The sequence below is a fragment of the Capricornis sumatraensis genome, chromosome 2 (genome assembly GCF_032405125.1).
Source record: "Capricornis sumatraensis isolate serow.1 chromosome 2, serow.2, whole genome shotgun sequence".
Lineage (NCBI taxonomy): Eukaryota > Metazoa > Chordata > Mammalia > Artiodactyla > Bovidae > Capricornis > Capricornis sumatraensis.
The window spans coordinates 44,063,414-44,069,249 of NC_091070.1; positions in this window are offsets into that span (position 1 = coordinate 44,063,414).

Sequence of the window (5,836 nt, forward strand, 5' to 3'; positions counted from 1 at the left end):
GTGACTTCATTTCTTGAGCTCCAAAATCACTGTGGGCTGTGACTGCAGCCATGAAATTAAAAGACACTTGGTCCTTGAAAGAAAAACTATGACAAACCTAGATAGCATATTAAAAGGCAAAGACATCACTTTGCCTACAAAGTTTCATATAGTCAAAGCTATAGTTTTCCAATAGTCATGTATGGATGTGAGAGCTGGACCATAAAAAAGGCTGAGTGAGCACCAAAGAATTGATGCTTTCGATCTGCAGTGTGGGAGAATACAATTGAGAGTCCCATCAACAGCAAGGAGATCAAACCAGTCAATCCTAAAATAAATCAACCCTGAATATTCATTGGAAGGACTGATGCTGATGCTGAAGCTCTAATACTTTGGCCAACTGGTGTGAAGAGCCAATTCATTGAAAAAGACCCTGATGCTGGGAAAGATTGAAGGCAAGAGGAGAAGGTGACAAGAGAGGATGAGATGGTTGGATGGTGTCACTGACTCAATGAACATGAGTTTGAGCAAACTCCAGGAAATGGTGAAGGACAGGGAAGCCTGGTGTGCTATAGTCCATGGGGTTGCAAAGAGTCAGAGACGACTGAACAATTGAACAACAAACTGAAGACGAGATGTCTAGAAGTTCCTGGAAATTTTCCTTACAAGGTAGTCATCATAGCCTTTATGCCTTCTCCTTCCTCCCTCCCTCCTGTTTCTCTAGGATATAGATGTGATGGCTGGAGCTCTGTCTTGGCACATGTGGGTGAGACTCAACCCCAAGGATGGCAGAGTAGAAAGTTGGACACTTTCCTCTGAGTCCCAGACAACTGTGGAGCCATCTTTCCAGCCTCAGGTTTCTATATCTGGATTTTTACATGAGAGAGAAATAAAGATATGTCTTGTTTAAGCCACTATTTTTTGTGAATGCTGTTAGAATTGTTTCAAATCCTAACTCATATTTTTAGCTTTTTTTTTTAGTTCCTAAAGCCTGGCACAGTGCCTAGAAAACAGTAGGAACTCAAGAAATGTTTATTAAGCCAAGTAGTTATTAGCTGGATTGGGGGTACATTATGTAAATTGAGTTTGTAAAAATTTGACAAATACTTTAGAGCTCACATAACTTTCCAAGACCTCAGAAAACAAATAACCCTCCTGGCTTCCCCGGTGCCTTCCCCAGTAGCTTCCCCGGTGGCTCAGGCAGGTAAAGCGCCTGCCGGCAATGTGGGAGTTCCGGGTTCGATCCCTGGGTTGGGAAGTTTTCCTGGAGAAGGAAATGGCAACCCTCTCCAGTGTTCTTGCCTGTAGAATCCCATGGATGGAGGAGCCTAGTGGGCTACAGTCCATGGGGTCGCAAAGAGTTGGACACGACTGAGCGAGCTCACTTCATGGGGAGGGGTAGATAGTGGTTGTGGGGCTAATGGCCAGCAGCTTTGAGATGAGGAACAACCATTGAAATTAGTTAGTAAAACTTAGGTGTGGCCTGCTGAGGAATACATAGACCATGCTATGCCTCTGGAGAAATGAATTGAGTTTGCTGGCATGGGGCTTGAGAAAATAAATGTTTAAATATGCAGTAATAGGTATTTAAAGTGGTATGGACCTAACAGAAGCAGAAGATATTAAGAAGAGGTGGCAAGAATACACAGAAGAACTGTACAAAAAAGATCATTACCAAGATAATCACGATGGTATGATCACTCACCTAGAGCCAGATATCTTGGAATGTGAAGTCAAGTGGGCCTTAGAAAGCATCACTACGAACAAAGCTAGTGGAAGTGATGCAATTCCAGTTGAGCTGTTTCAAATACTGAAAGATGATGCTGTGAAAGTGCTGCACTCAATATGCCAGCAAATTTGGAAAACTCAGCAGTGGCCACAGGACTGGAAAAGGTCAGTTTTCATTCCAATCCCAAAGAAAGGCAATGCCAAAGAATCCTCAAACTACCACACAATTGTACTCATCTCACATGCTAGTAAAGTAATGCTCAAAATTCTCTAAGCCAGGCTTCAGGAATACGTGAACCATGAACTTCCTGATGTTCAAGCTGGTTTTAGAAAAGGCAGAGGAACCAGAGATCAAATTCCCAACATCCTCTGGATCATGGAAAAAGCAAGAGAGTTCCAGAAAAACATCTATTTCTGCTTTATTGACTATGCCAAAGCCTTTGACTGTGTGATTTACAATAAACTGTGGAAAAATCTGAAAGAGATGGGAATACCAGACCACCTAACCTGCCTCTTGAGAAACCTATATGCAGGAAGCAACAGTTAGAACTGGCCATGGAACAACAGACTGGTTCCAAATAGGAAAAGGAGTATGTCAAGGCTGTATACTCTCACCCTGCTTATTGAACTTAAATGCAGAGTACATCATGAGAAACTCTGGGCTGGAAGAAGCACAAGCTGGAATCAAGATTGCCGGGAGAAATATCAGTATCCTCAGATATGCAGATGACACCACCCTTATGGCAGAAAATAAAAAGGAACTCAAAAGCCTTGATGAAAGTGAAAGTGGAGAGTGAAAAAGTTGGCTTAAAGCTCAACATTCAGAAAACGAAGATCATGGCATCCGGTCCCATCACTTCATGGGAAATAGATGGGGAAACAGTGGAAACAGTGTCAGACTTTCTTTTTGGGGGCTCCAAAATCACTGCAGATGGTGACTGCAGCCATGAAATTAAAAGACGCTTACTCCTTGGAAGAAAAGTTATGACCAACCTAGACAGCATATTCAAAAGCAGAGACATTACTTTGCCAACAAAGGTCTGTCTAGTCAAGGCTATGATTTTTCCAGTGGTCATATATGGATGTGAGAGTTGGACTGTGAAGAAAGCTGAGCGCTGGACTTGCTGCTTTTGAACTGTGGTGTTGGAGAAGACTCTTGAGAGTCCCTTGGACTGCAAGGAGATCCAGCCAGTCCATTCTGAAGGAGATCAGCCCTGGGATTTCTTTGGAAGGAATGATGCTAAAGCTGAAACTCCAGTACTTTGGCCACCTCATGCGAAGAGTTGACTCATTGGAAAAGACTCTGATGCTGGGAGGGATTGGGGGCAGGAGGAGGAGGGGACGACGGAGGATGAGATGGCTGGATGGCATCACCAACTCGATGGACGTGAGTTTGAGTGAACTCTGGGAGTTGGTGATGGACGGGAGGCCTGACGTGCTGTGATTCATGGGGTCGCAAAGAGTCGGACACGACTGAGCAACTGAACTGAACTGAATTGAACTGAATCTGGTCCTAGAGTTAGAGAATGAAATGAACTGAGTATGTTCTTCTGGTTGCTGGAAAAGAATACAATCATGCAAATAGCTAGGCACTATGGTATTGAGACCACCAAGTACAGCACTCTTAGGGATGGGCCAAGATGACTAAAAGACTGGGCCTCTTAACACCACACCCCTCAAGAGAGGTGACAGTGAACGGGAGTCAGCACTTCCTCATAATATCCCCTCCTTCAAGAAAGAATTCATATCTGAAGGCATAAACAAAAAAGGAAACTCAGGAGGGTCTGGTTCCAGTGGTGATGGTAATCACAGTATGTGTTTGCCAGTGTGGAGGTGTACTGATATGCATGAGGTATTAGTCCAAAACCTGAAGTTCTAACTTAACTCTTCCTTTAATCTATTTCTAAATGTTGCAGTTGGATAGGCATGTTCCTGTGACCTCCTGTGGAGCAAGACTGTAAAAACTGTTCAAGGACAAATGTTCAGGATGTATTAAAGTTTTATTATGTACTTTAACAAGCAGATTGTAAAAAGAAATAGCCATCCACCAACAGAGGAATGGATCAACTGTGATATATGCATCCACTCAAATGCTATTCAGCCAATGAGGAATGAAGTACTGATACACGCTGTAATGTGCTGAACCTCAGAAAACGTATGTTCAGTGAAAGAAGACAGACTCAGAAGGTCACATATTGTATGATTCTGCTTATATGAAGTAGCCAGAATGGGTAAATCCAGAGATGCAGAAAACAGATTGGCAGTAGCCAGGGGGTGGGAGTGGATGGAATGGGGAGTAACTGTTTAATGGGTACCAGGTCTCCTTTTGCGGTAACGAAAATGTTTTGCAACAAGATCCCCAGACCTGTTCACTTTTAAATGGCTAACTTTATGTTGTGTGAATTTCACGTTGATTTTTAAAATTGAAGGACAGAAGTAGCCATTTTTTTGTACATTAAAAAAACAAACTCTCTGTGTGAACAAAGAAAAAATCCTGGAAGATATGTTAACAGCCTAGTTGGTAGAATTATGAAAAACAAGTTTAATTTTAATCTTTTTGCCCATTTTTTCCAATTTTTCCACAATGAACACATGCATTTCTTTTTATATTGAGAAAAAATATAAATGATGGCTTTTAAGTCTATTAATAGATTTAATTAGCAAACCATGCTCATGATTAACATTATGTAGTTAATCTGTGGCAGTTTTCGTACTGCAGAATTAAATTTTCAATAAGAATAAGGGGTTATATTTTTAAAATAATTTGTACACATGCACACAAAATTTCAAATATGAATGAAAATATGTCTAAATTTGTTAAGAAGACAAGCATTTCAGTTCTAAATCCTGAATAAGTCCTGATTGTGGTGTTGAAAAAGACTCTTGAGAGTCCCCTGGACTGCAAGGAGATCAAACCAGTCAATCCTAAAGGATATTAATTGGAAGGACTGATGCTGAAGCTGAAGCTCTAATACTTTGGCCACCTGATGCGAAGAGCCAACTCAATGGAAAAGACCCTGATGTTGGGAAAAATTGAAGGCAAAAGGAGAAGGGGGTGGCAGAGCATTACATGGTTAGTTAGTACCACCGACTCAATGGACATGAATTTGAACAAACTCCAGGAGATAGTGAAGATCAGAGAAAGCTGGCATGCTGCAGTCCATGGGGTTGCAGAGTTGTACATGACTTGTCGACTGAACAACAAGCTCTAAATCCCCAGTAAATCTACATAGAGTATGTGTTGCGATACCTAAAGGGGTCAAAGCCCTACTGGGCCTTTGATCCTGGAGCTGATGATGACTTCCATGGGATACCACAGTATCAGGAGGGCTAACTCCAAGGTCTCCCCACATCTGAAAAGAGGTTGAAGAGCCAGTAAGAGTTCTAAGGCTCATTTGGAAGAACAGGAAGCCTCTTGTGAAAATTTGGCAGGGAATGAGGACTAACGGCCCTCAAAAAAGGAGTGGCTCTAAGTAAAATGGGTTGGACAACACTGGTGCATCCGATCCATGCTGCCTGAGGCCCCAAGGGTGACCACATCTTTGCTGCTGGCTGGAAGACATTCAGCATCTCTCTTTCCTGGTATTTTAAACTGTCCTCAGTACATGTCTCATTCAAAAGTGAATTATGACAAAGTTGTAAAATAAAGGTTTATATCTCTAGTGTTGGGGTTTTTTAATGCCTCTTAAGCATTGGGAGCCAAGGGGAATCCCTCAACAGATCCCACAGCTAGTTTGTTTTGATTGCAGTTTTTCTTTCCCTCCATCTTCTCTCCTAACTACAATTTCACCTCAATTCAACTCTTCTTTCAAACTCCAGCTTAAAAGTCCCCTCCTAGGTGAAATCTTCCCTCTCCAGTGATGGCAAATAAATTGATCCCACATTGTGTTCCTTGGTCTTTGTGCCTCCTTTACAGGATTTATCACATTATTTCTATTAAAGTATACTTTTTCAAAGACTTAAAATCACTATTCCCATGTAAATACAAAATGAAATTGTGCCAAAGATTTTATTCAACTCACTCATTAATGAGAAAACCACTAAGATGTTAAAGCAAGTTCATTTTGACTGAGAGATTTATATGTTCTGCCTGGTAAAATTCATTTGCATTGCTAAGAATGTGAATTAT